Source organism: Schistocerca piceifrons, chromosome 2 (assembly GCF_021461385.2).
Source record: "Schistocerca piceifrons isolate TAMUIC-IGC-003096 chromosome 2, iqSchPice1.1, whole genome shotgun sequence".
Classification (NCBI taxonomy): Eukaryota; Metazoa; Arthropoda; class Insecta; order Orthoptera; family Acrididae; genus Schistocerca; species Schistocerca piceifrons.
Window position 1 is genome coordinate 911,058,769 of NC_060139.1, and position 20,610 is coordinate 911,079,378.

General features: G+C 41.3%; 1 pseudogene; it reads right to left on the reverse strand.

The window, feature by feature from the left end:
* Positions 1-7,934: 7,934 nt before the first annotated feature.
* Positions 7,935-8,052, reverse strand: LOC124778914 (annotated as a pseudogene).
* Positions 8,053-20,610: the final 12,558 nt, after the last annotated feature.

Here is a 20,610-nt window from a genome sequence, read left to right on the forward strand (position 1 = left end):
AGCTAACCCTCTGACTGAACACGATGAGCGGCAGTGCCGGCACACCCCAATGAGCCATCTTGCTGGATCTGTGCGCTGAGAAGACAGCAAAGAAAACCAAGGATAAATTTGGAAAAGGAATTAAACTTTGGGGTCAAGAAATAAAAATTATGAAACTTGCCGATAACTTTAAAATCCCGTCAGAGAGAGCGAAGACTCGCAAGATCTATTGAATGGAATGGATAACGTCTTGTAGAAAGATTATAGAAGGAACATCAATAAAATTGAAACAAGGATAATGGAATTACTAGAGTTGGAAAAGATGATTGTGAGGAAACTAGATTAGAAAATGGGACACTAAAAGTAGGAGATGGGTTTTGCAATTTGGGCAGAAAAATAATTGCTGGTGGCCGATGTAAACAGGATATGAAGGGGACATTGGCTATAGCAAGAAAATCATTTATGAAAAAGAGGAATTTGTTGACATGTTACATAAATTTAAAAGTTAGAAAATTTTTCAGAATATGAAATAAAAGGTATAAGGTTTGCCGGTAAGTCTGTCAGAGACGGCAAACACACGGAAGATCAACTGAATAGAATGGGGAGTGTGCTGAAAACAGATTACAAGAGTAACATCAGGAAAAGTAAAACAAGGATAATGGAATGTACTCGAATTGGACCAGATGATTCTAAGGGAAGTGAGTCACAAAGGGAATCCGTTCTGCTTCCTGTTTGTGGTCGCGCTGGATCTTAACGCTGTCCAGGGCTGCTTGAAGGATGCTGTGTGCACTTAGTTGATATTATGTTCCGATGGTCATTTGCATTGTGTAACCTGTAAAAATCATGGTGAAGTCACCGCAGTGCTACCGCAGCTTGGCGTAATATTCTGTATGCACTGCTGTCAAACCTATAGATTTACCTTCATTCGTGTCCAGGCTTAGAATTTGTTGTTCAAAGAGAGAGATTTCTACCTATGTTCACGGAACAATATCTGTATTTCCATTGTCCATCCGTCAGATTGGAGCTTGGCACTCGTTACCTTCCCACTATTTTGATATTGTCTTTAACATTCTAAAGCGTATGGAGTTTCCTTTTTGTTCTGTTTCTCCTGTTTCGTGGAACTGTATTCCATGTATGGACAAATTTAATTTTTTGTTGCCACTGCAAATTGAGTTAGTGGTCAATAATGAGGAATTAATCTAAAGCACTTTCGATTTATTTTAATTACACAGTCAGTCGTTAGTCTGCAAGATTTTTTTAATTGTTCACATGTGATACTACATTTTTTCGTGTGAGAATGTTTGATCTGCGAACAAGTTATCATTCAAATTCGACCTTTAGTGGCAGTGTTGTTCAAAAAACAGCTGCCGTCAGCAGAAATAGGCCTACCTCGAATTATTTCCTTGCATATTACAATCGATTAGGTAAGTCAGTGTTGGAGAGCCCTCGAGATTTCATGCTATACCAGACTATGTTCCTTTCGTGAATAGGCATTAGGCTTACAATCTGAATTTCATATCCTCATTACACACGATTAACTTATAAGGAAGGTCACCATCACATTCATAGGTAGTGCCAGAAAGTTAGAGGGTTATTATAATGCTATATTCAATCGAACACTCATCAGAGCTCCCTAATATTCTCTCCATTGCGCATTATAAGTATTTGTTACTTCCGAAATGTGAATTAAATATAAGTCAGTTTGCGTTAATAATCCTGTAACAAAGATAATGTTTTCAGGGCATTTTACTCAAGTACCAGAAGTAGGAGAAGGAACAAACGACGTGCAAAATGGTTCAAATGGCTCTGAGCACTTTGGGACTTAACATCTGAGGTCATCAGTCTCCTAGAACTACTTAAACCTAACTAACCTAAGGACATCACACACATCCATGCCCGAGGCAGGATTCGAACCTGCGACGGTAGCTCCAGCGCGGTTCCGGACGGAAGCGCCTAGAACCGCTCAGCCACAGCGGCCGGCAAATGACGTGAAACTAGATACTGGAAGAGCAAAGAATATGTAAGATGTGAAATACAAGTCCTAAGGTCCAGAGATTTAACAGACCTTCTGGCAGGATGTAAGGAAGTTGTTTACCTCTTGGAGGCAATAGCCAACATGCTCTGCACAGAAAATGGATTTAGGAAAAACAGAGCAAAGAATAGAATGATGAAGAATAGCAGAACGTAGAATAATGACTTGTTTAACTTCGTAATTGGGAAGTCTAGGGGACTAATGACCTCAGATGCTAAGTCCCATAGTGCTTAGAGCCATTTCAACCATTTTTGTATTGTTGTTGCAAACGCAAAAGACTGGATTGGAATGTTTCCCCAGTGGCCAGAAGTGTTAACGTGAGTGCTATCTATGTCTGAAAGTGAACACAGGCTACACTCTACATGTTTTTTCTATTACGAAACTTTCTATAAAAGATATTGGGTTGGAGCATAAGTTCGTATCGTTTCTGCGTAAGGTTAATAAACACAACAGGTACACATAACAGGGAATTTAGTCGTCACTAATATATTCTCCTTTACAGTTACAGCAGTCTGCCAACGGGACTGTAGAAATCACGTGGTTTTGAGGTGAAGAACTCGTCGAGTCTCGTTCGGAGCGCACTTTCATCTGGAAGGGAAGTTTCTTGAAGGTTATTCGATAGAGAGCGGAAAAGGTGAAAATCTGAGGTTGCAAGATCAGATGAATAAGGTGAGTGCGGAATGAGTTCCCAACATAAATCTTGTATAGTATTTTTCGTCAGTGTAGAAGAATGCGGGCGGACGTTATCGTGGAGTAGCACCACTTCATGCAGTCTCGCTGGTCGATGTTCTTGGGCTGCATCCGCAAGACGTCTCCGTTGTTGACAACAAATGTCAGCAGTGATGGTTACACCTTCGGGAAGCAATTCGTAGTGCACAACACCGTCGCCGTTACTCTAGATACATAATATTACATTTTATGGATGACACAGATGTTTGTACGGCGTGTTACTGTTTCATTTCTTTATATCAGCATAAAGACACTATTTCTCGTCACCAGTAATGATACAGGATAGGAATGGTCGGTGTTGTTCACGAGCCAGTTGATGACAAGCACGCAGAGATGTACACTACTGGCCATTAAAATTGCTACACCAAGAAGAAATGCAGATGATAAACGGGTATTCATTGGACAAATATATTATACTAGCACTGACATGTGATTACATTTTCACGTAAGTAGGGTGCATAGATCCTGAGAAATCAGTACCCAGAACAACCACCTCTGGCCGTAATAACGGCCTTGGTACGCCTGGGCATTGAGTCAAACAGAGCTTGGATGGCGTGTACAGGTACAGCTGCCCATGCAGCTTCAACACGATACCACAGTTCATCATGAATAGTGCCTGGCGTATAGTGACGAGTCAGTTGCTCGGCCACCATTGACCAGATGTTTTCAGTTGGTGAGAGATCTGGAGAATGTGCTGGCCAGGGCAGCAGTCGAACATTTTCTGTAGCCAGAAAGGCCCGTACAGGCCCGTACAGGACCTGCAACATGCAGTCGTGCACTATCCTGCTGAAATGTAGGGGTTCGCAGGTATCGAATGGAGGTGGAGCCACGGGTCGTAACACATCTGAAATGTAACATCCTCTGTTCAGAATGCCGCCAATGCGAACAAGAGGTGACCGAGACGTGTAACCAATGGCACCCCATACCATCACGCCGGGTGATACGCCAGTATGGCAATGACGAATACATGCTTCCAATGTGCGTTCACCGCGATGTCGGCAAACACGGATGCGACCATCATGATGCTGTAAACAGAACCTGGATTCATCCGAAAAAATGATGTTTTGCCATTCGTGCACCCAGGTTCGTCGTTGAGTACAACATCGCAAGCGCTCCTGTTTGTGATGCAGCGTCAAGGGTAACCGCAGCCATGGTCTCCGAGCTGATAGTCCATGCTGCTGCAAACGTCGTCGAACTGTTCGTGCAGATGGTTGTTGTCTTGCAAACGTCCTCATCTGTTGACTCAGGGATCGAGACGTGGCTGCACGATCCGTTACAGCCATGCGGATAAGATGCCTGTCATCTCGACTGCTAGTGATACGAGGCCGCTGGGATCTACTGATACGAGGCCGTTGGGATCCCGCATGGCGTTCCGTATCACCCTCCTGAAACCACCGATTCCATACTCTGCTAACAGTCATTGGATCAATCCGACCTTTATCAAAGTCGGAAACGTGATGTTACGCATTTCTCCTCCTTACACGAGGCATCACAACAACGATTCACCAGGCAACGCCTGACAATTGCTGTTTGTGTATGAGAAATCGGTTGGAAACTTTCCTCATGTCAGCACGTTGTAGGTGTCGCCACCGGCGCCAACCTTGTATGAATGCCCTGAAAAGCTAATCGTTTGCATCTCATAGCATCTTCTTCCTGTCGGTTAAATTTCGCGTCTGGAGCACGATATCTTCGTGGTTTAGCAATTTTAATGGACAGTAGTGTACTTATGGCCACCCGCTGATTTTTCTGATTTTGGCTCAGAACATTTGATACCCATACACCCGGTTTTTGAATCTTCTATGCAGCGTACAAATGTCAGACGATGGTGGAATGATCATAGTTCATCACATTTGTTAGGTCCTGAGTATGCTGACGTGGATAATTTTGGATTAATACGTTTAAAATATCTCCATCAAATCCCGAACGTCTTGCAGTAAGTGGAGAGTCATTAATGTCAAAATGATCTTACTTAATATGAGAAAACTATTTTCTTGCCGTGTTCTGTTCAACAGCATTATCCCTGTAAATGATTGCTGGCTGCCTCCACTGCTGTCAGTCGAAAATGTTCCGATTTATCCAACGGGCACTCCATTTTCTAGCGTTCATAGCTGCACTCACTATCTCAAAATGACAAAATGACAATAGGTGAACTGAAATAACGAAGTTCGAAGTGGTCTTGAATTTATGTTTGGTAGTATTAACGGTGTGTTTGACATTCAGAACTGTCGTAGTCGAAAATCTGTCCAAGATTTTACTTTTGATATGTCTGCACTTGTCTCAGGCTTTGAATATGTTACAAACTTAAATCTATTTCTTTTACTATATTTACGCCATGGAACTCCGGATGATCGTTCAGGTCTAAGACTAAATGGACCAATTTTATTACTACAGGCAATACGAACTTTCTCCAAAGCACCTTGATCTTCAAATATTTTCTTATTTGCTCTATCATCCAATGTCAAACGTTCAACTCTTACATTAATTCTATATACATACGTGACTACTTTATTAATTATTACTGATGCATACTTGTTAGCAAAAAACTTTACAAAGTACTCCACTAATAGGTAATGCAAAATATATGAAGATGACATATATGGGAAACATATCAGATAGAATGACTAATTTATTCAAAAATTCTGGAATAACAATAGCATTTACAACTGACAATACTTTACAACAAATATTAAGACATACCGTAAGTAAAGATAATGGAAAATCTACCAGATCAGGAGTGTACAACATCCAATGTAGAGACTGTGAGAAAATATATATCGGCTAAACAGTAAGGTACAAAGAACATACGTCAGGTAACTCACGAACAAAGTCTGTATTTGGCCATCATATAGCATTCAATAATCATGCTGAGGGGACAGTACAACAGAATTTACAAGTTCTTCATTATGCAAATAAAGGCTTACTTATGAATATCCTAGAAGAAATCGAGATATATGCTCATTTGAAAACCAAATCATCAATGCTGCTCAATGAACAATTAGATTTTCGCGAAAAATATTACTACGACCTTTTTGACGAAATTTTATAATAAAAGCATCTACTCTTTTGTTTAAAAAAATATAAGACTAGTTATACCCATGGCAAAAGCAATGTATGTAAAATATGCTGCACAACATTAAAAAAAATTATTAAATTGACATTGATTATTATAAAAACTATTAGATCGGTGATTTTAAAAAAAATTAATCAGCTGTCTCATCAATTATTCAGATATACATAATGTGGAACGTACTCTTGGCTGCTACCCTACTGCTATAAAGAATATTGCTATAAAAACTACAGTTAAAATAAGACCATTCTGCAGCATCCAACAAAGATGCAATTGTGATGTAGGCGACTCGGTATAATCGATATATACCACAACGCCAAAGACTTTCACATCTTTGATGTAACTAGCACTGTAATAGTTTTAAGGTTGCCCATAGAGGGCACAACTATTACCCATCGTAGTTCACTGTTTTTATCCAAAATATAAATAAGCTGTAGACATACTGACTATCTGTTAATCAGACATTTAAATGAATTAATTTTATGTTATTAGTGTATTTCCTACTTTTATACTTTGACGATGGCGTCATATTATGAACGCTGATTGGCAGTTGTGAAGTAGTGTGACAGGAAGTAGGCGGAATCTCTGCATATTTAAGCTCGTGCTCAGCACTCATAACCATCAGTTGACTGCGTAGCAGCGAGGAGAGCTCCTCCTACCATCCTAAGGGAGCCATGGGTATAATTAATTTTATTTTTCTTGTTAAATTTTGACATCATTAGACACTTTCATTTTATTTAAAGATTGGTACTAGTATTTCTTAAAATTTATCCACAGGTCTGATGATGGTTTTGTAGAAAGAACAGAAACCGGTTACCTATATCATTAAAACATCCGTGATGTGATCAAGACTGAACTTTAGTCAAAATATAACAGCAATGAGCTACAAGTAAAAAATGGTGATCGATAAATAAACCCATTGCAGAAGGATTACCAACATACAAAGCTAAAACTCTACTAGCTTATGCACCAACCTGATATATACCTACCTATCTCTGGGTTTATGAACTCGCTCATGTTTGTGTCTTGCCGGTAAATATCTTTTTCAGTGATGGTGTGCAACTACGAAACAAATCATCCCTGCCATTCGAATGAAATTACGTAACGAATCTCGATTATGGGATCTATGTGATGAAGTACGTTATTTCAGAGCGTTGGTACTCAATACAACATTGAGAATGTGGACGACATACGTTATTCAATTTAAAACCGAAAATGGGAAGAAAATTCAACTGAGTTAAAGAAGAACTTCTACTGTTGTGTATCTCACATCGTTGTACAATATTTGTAGTGTTCCTCTGCCATGAATTCGCTATTCAAGCTGGCGACAAGTTCAACATCTCCCCTCCTCTTCTGCTGCTGACACGGTTAATGCAGCTATTTTACGCGCGTCCAGTTTCGTGAAGAAACTGTGGTTTGAGAGTCAAATAAAGTCGACAACGGGCGCTGGAGAGCGCTGAGAGCGCAAATCGCGTTACCCAGCTCGTCCCGTGTGATGATCCCGCTGTTTCTCGTGAGGTCGGATGTCGTACGCGCCCACGTCAACGTTAGTTCCATTGTCCCGTGTGAGGTATGCTTTACCAATGTACAGCATCTGACAAGGAACCCCTTGAGTGCGACGTCGGTAGTTCAGTTTTAGAAAGGCTCATTTGGAAGTGTTGTGTTAATAACTACGAAGGTACTCCTAATTTCCAGGGTTCCTTTCATATGCATTTCCTCTTCACATCCCGACTGATCGAAGTTGAATACAAGTACCTCACTGAACGACGGGATAAGTTTGTTTATCCCATCTACAAATTTTCGGGCCGATTTCATTGTTTGCTGTCCATGGTAAAGTTGACACTTTATTTGAAATTACGTCTGCCAATTCTGTTGCACTGTATGAAGTTATGCACCCATTCTCTCTCTCTCTCTATTTCTCTCCTCCCGAACAGGCCATGAAGGCCCAACGGTACCAATGGCCGCCATGTGATCCTCAGCCCATAGGCGTCACTGGACACGGATATGGAGGGGTATGTGGTCACCAGACCGCTCGCCCGGCCGTATGCCAGTTTCCGAGACCAGAGCCGCTACTTCTCAATCAAGTAGCTCCTCAGTTTGCCTCACAAGGGCTGAGTGCACCCTGCTGGCCAACAGCGCTCAGCAGACCGGATGGTCACCCATCCAAGTGCTACCCCAGCCCGACAGCGCTGACCTTCGGTGATCTGACGGGAACCGGTGTTACCACTGCGGCAAGACCGTTGGCAGCCATCCACGGCTTCCCTTGAAATCACTGTAATCTATGTCGCGCGCAATTTGCAATGTGCACAACGTAATATGTCACTATCGCATACATCCTGTAAGTTGTATCGAGCATCCTTTAAACACGCAAACAGCAAATTTTGTAACAAGTGCACCTTGACCTCCCTCGAACATCCGTAGTTTTTCTTATGCACTACACATCGTATTACTGCGGAATTACTGCAATCCTGTTCGTATTTTTTTATTACTATGCTGCGGATAATCTTCCATGTACATAATTGTATTTAGTACCTGCTCCTTGGACAACGATTGTTCTTTACTAAGTTTCACTGGAAACGGGATTTATGGCTTCCTCTCTGGTAAGGATGATGAACTAGATGGCTCGACACCTGTTTCAATATCACTTTCACTTGTTAAGCACGTATAATCATGATTGTACTCCTCGCGTACATTATCCCCGCAGTCCAGCGTATGTGACACCACACTTTCCAGTCACTCATATCGCAGGAACGCTCATATTTCATCTGATACTTCTTTCTCACTCTGCGAAGTTAATTGGTTTCCTTTCTGAGGAAATGTCAACTTCGGCAACGTTTGTTGCAGATATTATGCAATGTTTGCTTTGTTTATTGTTGCCATTACCCTGCTTTGTATCAAGACCACTAGCACTGCAGCACTGCTGTGAGTTACTCGTCGACTAAGCAGTTCAACTACACTCCATAGCCTCATGCTGTGGTCACCATTGGGTATCTCCAGTCGCACAACCTGTTAGCATTAGCAGCCAATATTGTGGTTGCACAGTAGACAATATGTGGGGCGTCGAATGCCGTAAACATCATCGGCCGTTTTCAACCTCGCACTCAAGACGTTCCTTGTGAGACAAACTATGTAACGCATCCCTTCGCAGGTTTGCTCGGAAACGTTTACTGGCGCCGCTGGCTTAGTTTTTAGCATTGCTACACTCCTCAAAATTGTCTGAGTAAGGTAACCAGCCTCGCTCTGACCCACGAGACACGCCTAAAAGTACCACTACACCTATACCACTAATGACAGTCATACGTTAACTGTTCACTTTCAGAAAGATTCCGAGATCCGATCGCAGTGCCAGGGACTGACATGAAAAGATGGGAATTTCCTCGTGGCAGTTCAGTGCTCTTCGAACTTGCGACGTTTCCGTTACTCTTGTAGATAAGACGGTGGCGTAGGGCGTGTCCCAGCGACACGGGAGGGCCGGGAAATTTCTGTGGGTTTTCCCGCGAGCGATGACCACGTGTAGCTCACTGACAGCACGAGATCTTTTCCATCTGTACTTCCCGCTGTCGGCAGTACACGCGCCATCGACAACTGTCAATAGCATTTCTCCAGCTGCTCCAATAAAAACGTCGTTCGCTTAGCTACACAGATTACGAGCAGTGTCAGTTTACAGTTTTAGCAGTGTGGTTTATAGAAATGTAACTTTTTCTGCTTTGCTGCACTTAGCTCATTCTTATTGCTTAGTATATTAGGTGTGTAGATCTAGTCACATGAAGTACTAGTCTGTTCATTTATCAGTTTTCGTCATAATGCATTGGTCCGTAAAATTTCTAATTTTTGAGCTATGGACACCGGTTAGTTATTTAAAATTTCTCTAGTGGCGAAATACAGAATACATCGTAAAAGACTGAGGTTCTGTTATAGCTGATCTTCATAAACCACGCACGAGAGTTTCATATTGTCTCGCTCTCTGCGCACAAACTATTAGTCCTCCAGAAAAAATGAACGGGATCTTTTTGTAGGAAATTTAATATGGTTAAATTTGTACTGGGACGCGTAATAGGCCCTAATTTTCGAGTTATTCAACGAAAATGTACAAAAGTAACCTTCAAACGCAGCTCCACTTCTACACTCAGCTGCCACCTGTCAGGATTTCTACTATGTTGTTCATGGAACTCTCTCCTGCTATCGTACAAATATTTGCGACTCCACGAATTGTTTCCTGCATTCGACCATTTTTGGTTTGCACTGATTGGTACGTCACCGACGTAGTCGAGCACTTAACAACTGTAAAAGTGACATCTGTGTAAATTTCACCTAATAATTTTGTGAAATTTTACAGAGTAAAATAAAAAATTACATCGTTGTATTCATCAAGTCTTCTGGCTACGAAACTAGTGTGCTTGTAACCGTAAAGTTTGGATAGAATTGTCAATGTAATTAGTTTTTGCGTAACGTTAACAAAATTAGTGTTTCTTTCACACCCCGACGGACAATTTTAAATTAATGATGTTGGCAAAATAGTCGACTGTGCTGGTGGTATAATAGCCCAGTCAATGGAGGCCGAAAAACGTTTAACATCGGGAATAGTTCGTGTAGTCGGAAATTTCTGTACAGTGGTAGGAGGGAGTGCTACGAACAACATACTAGAAATCCTGACAGGTGGGGGACGAGTGTGCGTTGGAGGTGCTTTTTAAGGTCGTTTTTGTACGTTTTTCTTGAATAAAACCGTAGCCTCCATTGGAATCGTATCCCAGCACAAAATGTAACTACATTACATTTCCTACAAAAAAGTCCTGCTCATTCGTCTCTGTAGGAGTAATAGCTTGCACGTAGAGGCGAGAGAATACGAACATCTCGAGTGTAGATTGTGAAGTCAGCTATAACGTTATGAGTTGCATAAAACGACAGCGGTAGGAGCAGCTGAATTACCCTGTATATTTCAGCTGAATTAAAATTCTTCTGTAACTCAGGAAGTGATTCAATTATTCGTTCTATAACAGTGAAACATCTGCATGTGGAAGTTGAGATTTATTGTTAAACATTTACTTTAAGTATTACTGAAGATTTGCCTTTGGTGTCATCTTCGGCCAGCGCGTCCTTGTACAGTCGTATGTGAGAGCTCAAGGCGAGTATCTTGAAGAAATTGGTGTAGAGGTACACGATCAGAATGAATTGAGGAGAAAGTGAATAAAACACGTTTCAATAAAAGTCAACACATGAGGAAGTCTTATAATTATTCTTGCACTTAAGGAGATCTGGTGGACATGCAGTATCTGTGTAACATCAGCTATGGCGACGACTAGGGCACTGAATCAAAGAAGCAGGTAAGTTAAAACTAAATGTAATGCCTGTGTTCGAATGTTTTGTAGGAAGTACAGCAAAATTCAATATTAATTCAATAAAAAGCGCATGGGAATTTTAACTTTTATTATTAGACGAGAAAAAGTAAATTGCATGCTACATCATTTGCAAATCATGTCCTTTTTCATTCCTTTTATAATACATGTTCGTTTCCTTCGTCTTCTTCTTCACCTTCTGCTTACTTTCCAGGTATCAGCTAAGGTAAGCTTATTCTGATGTCATCATCTTGTCCTCGATCTGTTTACTAATCCTCTCTCCAAAGACTTATAATGTAACGCTTGCTTTGGGACCCTGGTCTCCGATATAGACAGAGCATGTTACATCCAGTCACTTTTGCTCTGTGCAAATTTATCTGTTACAAATTTCACCCCTAATTGTGCCTTTACTCCGGTTATTGATTTTATTTTCCCTACCACAACCTTTTTCACATCCAAGGAACTATATTTCTGATCTATTTCTTGTTCGAAGCCCAGCATGCTCTGTACAACTTGTGATACTTTTTAAAAACTCATTTGCCTATATTTCCACGCTTCCAACTGTCCCACATATTCTATGGCAGATGTTTCTATTTCTACATCTACCTGGATACTCCGCAAATCACATTTAAGTGCCTAGCAGAGGGTTCATCGAACCACTTTCACAATTCTCTATTATTCCAATCTCGTATAGTGTGCTGCAAGAACGAACACCTATATCGCTGTCCGGAACCGCGCGACTGCTACGGTCGCAGGTTCGAATCCTGCCTCGGGCATGGATGTGTGTGATGTCCTTAGGTTAGTTAGGTTTAAGTAGTTCTAAGTTCTAGGGGACTGATGACCACAGATGTTAAGTCCCTATATGTAAAAAAAAAAAAAAAACACCTATATCGCTCCCTTCGACCTCTGATTTCCCTTATTTTATTGTGGTCATCGTTTCTCCCTATGTAGGTCAGTGTCAACAAAATATTTTTGCATTCGGAGGAGAAAGTTGATGATTGGAATTTTGTGAGAAGATTCTGTTGCAACGAAAAAAGTCTTCATTTAAATGGCGTCCAGCCCAAATCCTGTATCATTTCAGTGACACTCTCTCCCATATTTAGCGATAATACAAAACGTGCTGCCCTTCTTTGCACTTTTTCGATGTTCTCCATCAATCCTATCTGGTAATGATCCCATACTGCGCAGCAGTATTCTAAAAGAGGACAGACAAGTGAAGTGTAGGCAGTCTCCTCTGTAGATCTGCTACATTCTCTAAGTTTCCTACCAATAATACGTCGTCTTTGGTTGGCATTCCCCACAATATTTTCTATGTGTTCCTTCCAGTTTAAGTTACTCATAATTGTAATTCCTAGGTATTTAGTTGAATTTATGGCCTTTAGATTTGACTGATTTATCATGTAACCGAAGTTTAACGGATTCCTTCTAGCACCTATGTGGATGACTTTTCATTATTTAGTATCAACTGCCAATTTCCGCACCATTCTGATATCTTTTCTAAATTGAATTTGTTTTGATCTTCTGATGACTTTATTAGTCGTTAAAGGCTGCTAACATAGTCTTCCAAATCGTTTATATAGATGCTTGCAGGGGACTCTCACTTTTGATACAGTGTCATGCTGCTTAATATTCATAGGAAAGGTGATCTTTATTACTTGGTTGCGATACTTGATACGATCTAACTTCATTCATATGGTGAAACGGTTGGCGTAGTTAACGCTCTTGCTTGTGTGCTCTAGTGAAGGCATAGCGGTAGGCTTTACCTGCATTGGAAGAAAGAGGGTGCTGAATCAACTGACTGCAGTAAAAGCTTACAGTGTCTAAGTGCCGAGGGGAGCTTTTTTCTGTGGAACCTGGTGAAAACATTTGCTGACAGCCAAGTGCCCCTGTCTCATTGGGTAGACACACTGGGTGGTGCCGGTCGGTAGGCGACCACATCCAGGTAGGCTGACTAGCGCCGAGGAGTCGCTGCAGCTATGAGCAGCATTGTAAGATCTGATGGCTGACAATAAAGTGGAATATGGGCCCTTGTCACGTAGAAAGCGGATGAGATGGCTGAGAGTTTCTGCGATTTTTGTGGGATAGGGCAGTGGCGCCCAGGTGTCCAGACTCTGCTGCAAAATATATTTGTGAAGGCACGAGGCTTTTAACGAGTTTATGGCTGTTCATTGGAAAGTTCGAAATGGACACAACAGGGGAGATCACGATCTTTTTATGGAGGGCTGTCGTTCAATCTATGTCATTCTTTTAGCAAAGACATGGTGTAAACACATGGGAAAGAGGGAGCAAAGCTGAATCTTTTTCCTTTTCTCCCAATTAATGTTTAAAGTCGCTGGTTGGTCAAATCTGTGTATGCAGAGCAGGGTTCGGTCTCCCAGCTTCGTATGCCAAGCTCCAGCTCGTGACTGGCTTGTGCTAAAGTGGGTGTAGCCTAAGCATGCTAATGTGCTGTGCTACCAAGCCGTGGAGAAAAGATGTAGAGAAAGAGCAGAGCACTCTTGTACTGGCACTTAGCTAGTAAAAAACGGCAGGTCTTTACCTAGATGGTGAGACTTGTGTCCTTTGCTAGTGTGCCACTTAGAGCCTTTGGTAGTCACCATCTGAACCGTCTTGCATCACGCACACAACGAGTTATGCGTGGGTGTACTTATTTGTTTTGAGTTGGCCGTCTAAATGTTTGACATATTCCATCATGCTTAGTTGCGTCATGCAGTCAAATTGGTTTGTTAGACCAGCGAATGGGCCTGCCTTCACACTGAACTCCACCAGGGTTTCAGAGGCTCATAGGGAAGTATCTGGATTCCGAATGACCGGAATGCAAGACCGTGTACTTGCATATTTCCGGGCGCGAGCCATTAATAACAGATTGCTGCAGTCCATGACTGCAGTTGGCGAGCGCGTACTGCTGTGCCGCCCTAACCTGCAGAAGGTTATGACGTAGGGCTCCAATATATGCTTCTCAGCACCCTGTTCTTTGGAACCGTATTTTTCTTTATGGAATAGTAGAGTATAGATTCTTGGTAATACCGTAGTTTGTGGCGGATTCACATTTATAAAGTTAGATAAAGCGATTAGTTCTGGTTAGTGTGGTGTGTTTATCTCCAGCTGATCACTTTGTTAACCATAGATCGCATATTGCTGAAAGCGTTTCTCAGATAAAAATGTTTGTGTGGCGTTTGTTTAGCCATCTTTTGTCATGTGATGTTAAGAATGAATAAATAAATTGTTATTTAGACCACAACTCCTCCCAGTGTTCTGATTTACATTACCTTTGCCATTTTATTAAATTCTTGGTTGCAGTTGAAAGAGTCGGAAGTTTGCATAGATGAGGAACAGCAAAGGGCCAATAACACTACCTTGGGAATATCTTTCTCCTGTTCGTCGATTATAGTGCAGCCGAGGTAAAAAATATGTGACAACTGGTCCAGTGTTTTACCATTAATATAGATTCCAGATCATACTGTTTCCTTTCCTTGCAAAACCTTAATTTTAGTTGTTGTATTTTTGATTGATATGCAGTGTTCAAAAGATTTAGCCCTCTACAGGTTACTATCTCTTTCGTCATTAGTTGATTGTCAGCACAGAGTAGGGTTCAGATCCTTTTGGCTTCCTTATTTTAGTCGAAAGAAACATTACAATCTTCTAGGTTCTTGTTCAGGTCATCTCTGTCGATGACAAATAACGACTGAGATATACTGAGCTTTGGAATCAGCACATAAATTTCTTCATGATGAGGTCCTTTATAATTATTCATTCTAAGATAAACAGAAAAAAATACACACTATGAAGGAATTATGCAAATCCGTCAAATTGATAATCATACAGTTATTAACGGAAAATGCAAAACTACGTATGACGATGGCGGTCGATGTATGAATGTGTGACGCTGCAGCACAGTTTTACCATGCAGCTGGCAAAGATACTAAACAGCGGACATGTCGGTACAAAGCCATAAAGTCTTCGCGAATTTCGTTCCTTGTAATTAGGTAGACAGTAACTATGCTTCGCAGACAGGTGTGTGAACAAATATACGCGTATGTCATCATTTGAGAGAGGACGTGTAGTTGGGCTCAAACAATCCGGTTTGAGTAATAAGTGAATCGCTCAACATTTGAACAGGAGCGATGCCACTATTCAACAATGTTGACGGAATGGGTGAGCCATGGCCAAACATGGCGTCAAGAAGGAAGCGGTCGACCTAGAGAGTCGATAGAATCGAGCAATCGTCTGAGAGGCACTCAGAGCCCCAGATTCGCCATTCTCAATGACTCGGCATGCAACTGGTGCTCCAGTGATAACAAGGACCATTAATACGAGGCTTACAGAAAGGGGGCTTCGTTCAAGGCGCCCCTTGCGCCGACTATCGTTGACCTCTGTACACCAACAGATTGCACCAATGGTCTGGCGGTAGCATCTTTGATTAGTAATCAAAAGTCCTCGGTCCAGTGCTTGAACCACGAGACTGCTTAAATTTCAAATGAAAATCATCAGCAATGGCGGCCGAACACTTCCAGTGTAAGAAGTCACCCTCGATTTGCCAACGGCATTGCCCAAGAAGGCGAAGGAGCGGACACATCAACCAAAACGGACGAAGTGACGTTCATGTTATACTGTCTCCACATCCAAAATAGAGTTGTAAATCGTAGGCTTCCATCAGAAGACACGATGTATCCTGCGGCGAGGCATGCTGCCGACTATGCACCAGCTACCGGAAATAAAGGATAGAGCTCTATGTCAACAGTTAAGATCATGTACCTCCACTTTATTACATACTACTATATACAGTCATATGGCCAACTATTTTACATTTCATATCAACACCTCTACCACGGACAAAGACACAAATATTATCAATATTACATACTATTATATATATAGCAATGATCAATGCCTGGAGCATGCAGAAGGGAATGGAAATCACTGCATTAAAGATACATAAAGTGTATCCACAGGACATGAGGTCTGTAATTGAAAAGTGTCATGATGATCCTACCATTGGCCAAAAGATTCTGGACTAGTCCACTATTCGGATCTCCGGGAGGGGACAGCGAAGGGTGAGGTGACCATGAGAAAAAAGTTGAATAACCAGCGAAAGGATAACGAATGTTCAAATGTATGTGAAATCTTATGGGACTTAACTGCTAAGGTCATCAGTCCCTAAGCTTACACACTACTTAACCTAAATTATCCTAAGGACAAACACACACACCCATGCCCAAGGGAGGACTCGAACCTCCGCTGGCACCAGCCGCACAGTCCATGACTGCAGCGCCTGAGGCCGCTCGGCTAATCCCTCGCGGCAAAGGATAACGTTCTACAATTTGGAATGCCAATAGTTTGAACGTGGTAGGGAAGCTAGAAAATCTGAAAACAGAAACTCTAAGACTCATTTTAGATATAGTGAGCTTCAGTGAAGTAAAATGGGAACAGAAAAGGATTTCTGGTCAGATGAGTGGACGGTAATATCAACAGCAGCAGAAAATGTTATAACGGGAGTAGGATTCGTCATTAATAGAAAGATAGGGCAGATAATGAGTTACTGTGAACAGTTTAGCAATAGAGTTGTTCTCAACAGAATCGACAGCAAACTAACACGGACAACGATGGTTCAGATATACATGCCGAAGTCGCAATCAGAAGTTGAAGAGACAGTGAAACTATCTGACGATACTAAACAGGTAATTCAGTACGTAAAAAGAGATGAAAAACTAACACTAACAGAGGACTAGAATGCGGTAGTAGGGGAAGGATAGAAGAAGGGTTATGGGAGAATTTGGGCTTGGTACTAGGAATGAGAGTGGAGAAACACTAATTGAGTTCTGCAATAAATTTCAGCTAGTAATAGTGAATACTCTGTTCAAGAGTCACAAGAGGAAGTGGTATACTTGGAAAAGGCCAGGAGATACATGAAGATTATGCTTATCCATTACGGATATTTTAGAACCGTGACTGTATATTAATGTAAATAAATTATACACAACTGCAACCAGTCACTTTTTTCATTAATAATGCTTTATTACATTAACCGGTTTTCGAACCCTTTCAGGTTCATCTTCAGATGATTTCGGGAGAATCCGGGAAGTTACATCATTACTGGTAGTAGCATAATGCTGGGTGCTGGTTCTATGGCAGAAAGATGGGTCACACTTTATTGTATCGCCATGACTATAGATTATCTGTCGATATGGATGTAAATTTAGTTTTTACTTACTGCGACAGTATAGGCGGCTTTTTCCGTATCTGTCTGCCTCCATTTTGATGTCCAGAACACTTTCACACGAACTGTATTAGTTCACACTTTAACAGTGACACTTTACCAGCATCCAGCATGCGCTTTACGACTGTTGCTTATAACAAAGATCTTGACAGAGAGATATGGCATAAGCCTACTTTGTACAGAGATGTAATTTGTTGTTCTTTACATGTGTTAAAGTCGATATAAGGGCAAGTTTTTTCATCAGAATGGTGATAACATGAGAGCACTAGAGAAAATAATAATAAATTACTACAAGAATAAATTTCAGGTGATCTGTTATGTTATTTCTATTTGCATGTTACAGGCAGCTTTTTTTTTTTTTTTTTTTTTTTTTTTTTTTTGGAAGTTATCATGTTTGGCACTAACATGAATCCCAAGGAATAAATAATACAGAGTTATTGTATCTGCAGTGACGTGCAGCTGGCAGCTGTCTGTATGACTAGGACCTGTATATTTAAATTAATAACAAATCTTCAGGTCAACTGTTGGCTTATTTGTTACGTTAACGTGATCTGGAGTATTATCAAGAGCAGATTCTGTTTATTTTAGCTAAAGGTATATGTATAAGAGTTAAAGTGATTGTAATGGATTAAAGCTGTTTGAATGGCTGCACATTTAATATTTTAAAAATCATGAACAAAAATTCTTTAACTGTTGACTTATTGTTATTCTAACATTAGAGTGATTTGGGATATTGGTAAAGGCAGCTTATGTTTGTTCCAGCTAGAATTAATATGTATAAAGTACTGATATGTTAATGTAATAAAGCATTATTAATGAAAAAAGTGACTGGTTGCAGTTGTGTGTAATTTATTTACATGCGATACATGAAGATTTCAGTTAGATTACATCATAGACAGGCAGACATTCCGAAATCAGATATTGGACTTTAAGGCGTACCCATGGGGAGATATAGACCTAGATCACAATTTAGTAATGATGAAGAGCAGGCTGAAGAGACTAGTAAGGAAGAATCAATGCGCAAAAAAATGGGATACTGAATTACCGCGGAGTGAAGAGATAGGCTTGAAGCTCTCTGAGGCTATAGATACTGCGATAATGAATCTCTCAGTAGGCAGTTCAGCTGGCGAGGAATGGACATCTCTAAAAAGTGCAGTCACAGATGTTGGAAATAAAAACATAGGTACAACGATGGTAATTGCGAAGAAAACATGGGTAAAAGAAGAAATACTTCAGTTGATAGGATTTGTCGACCCGGAAAAAGCGTTCTGCAATATCAAGTGGTCCAAGAGATTCGAAATTCTGAGAAAAATAGGGTAAGCTATAGGAAAAGACGGGTAATGTACAATATGTACAAGAAGCAAGAGGTAATAATAAGAGAGGTCACGAAGAACGAAGTGGTCGGATTAAAAAAGGTGTAAGACAGGGATGTAGTCTTTCGCTCCCACTGTTCAATCTATGCGTCGAAGAAGCAATTACGGAAGAAACAAAGGTTCAAGAGTGGAATTAAAATTCAGGGTGAAAGGACATCAATGTTAAGATTCATTTATGATGCTCCTATCCTCAGTGGAAGTGAAGAAGAATTACAGGGTCTGCTGAATGGAATGAACACTCTAATAAACACAGAATATAGACTGAGAGTAAGTCGAAGAGAGAGGAATGTAATGAGAAGTAGCAGAAAAGAGAACAGCGAGAAACTTAACATCTTGATTTGTGATCACGAAATAGAAGAGGTTAAGGAATTCTGCTTCCTAGGCAGCAAAACAACCAATGACGGAAGGAGTAAGGAGGATATCAAAAGCAAAATAGCACTGGCAAACAGGGCGTTCCTGGCCAAGAGAAGTCTACTAGTATCAAACGTTCACAACTTTAGTTGGAAGCATAAGCGGCAAAGACACTCCCACCTGTGGCGAGCTAACATACACTGACAAGCGAAAATATCGGCAAGCCCCTGCACATCAGCAACACTGACTGGATATGCCACTTGCTATCACAGCCGATCAACAGGCTACAGCAGGGAAGCCAACAAGCTCGCACATTAAGGCGCAAACAAACCGCTAACGCTACCTTATGCTGTGGATCCGATGTATGACCTAACAGATGATGAACCCAACTGTTACAGGTATGCTGATGCTGAGTAAGAAACCAACACCTGTACCCAGCTGCAGCCGCCGGCTAACATCACTGCAAAACGTCACAGATATCCGCCTGCATGATAACCACTACTCACAAAACCTACCCTTGTATGACCTGTTACAGACAGCAAGAAAACAGCTGCTGCTCTTACAACCTGATTCAACTACCACGGAGGTTTCTTTTTCCCTTGGCTCTACCTTGGCATCCCCCCCCCCCCTTTTCCCTTCAAACCGCTATCCTTCGTTCAACTTCCGACCCAATCCATTTCCCGATGGGCGCGTATTAATTGTTAATCATAACTAGACGTGCGCAAACATAGCAGTGCCCATATCCTATTAGACCTCACTTAGTGGAAACTAATGTAGAGATGGCAGTAGATCTTTTGTGTTAGCCATTATACCGGTGTGGGAGCAAAAAAGTATCAAACGTAGGCATTAATCTGAGGAAGAAATGTCTGAACATGTACGTTTGTAACACGGTACTGTATGGTAGTGAAACATGGACTTTGGGAAAACCAGAAAAGACGAGAATCGAGGTATTTGATATGTTGTGCGACAGAAGAATATTGAAAATTAGGTGGACTGGTAAGGTAGAGAATGAGAATGTTCTCCGCAGAACGGGCGAGGAAAGGAATATATGGAAAACGCTAACAAGAAGAAGAGACATAATGGTAAGGTATCTGTTCAGACGTCAGAGAATAACTTCCATGGTGCTGGAGGGGGTGTAGAAAGTAGAAACTGTAGAGGAAAACAGAGATTGGAATACACTCAGCAAACAATTGAGGACGTACTGATGATTTTCACGGGTTTGCAGCCGGCTACCATCATCCTGACGACAACACGATATTTCGGCGGACCATCTGGCCGCCATGAGATTGAGTTCCGGCGTGATTGTGCACTCAATCTCACCTGAAGATGGCGGCCAGATGGTCCGCCGAAATATCGTGTTGTCGTCAGGACGATGGAGCCCGACTGCAAACCCGTGAAAATCATCAGTATTTGATTCGCCGGGAAAATCTACGTTATCACAATTGAGGACGTAGGTTGCAAGTGCTACTCTGAGATGAAGGTTGGCACAGGAGAGGAATTCGTGGCGGGACACATCAAACCAGTGAGAA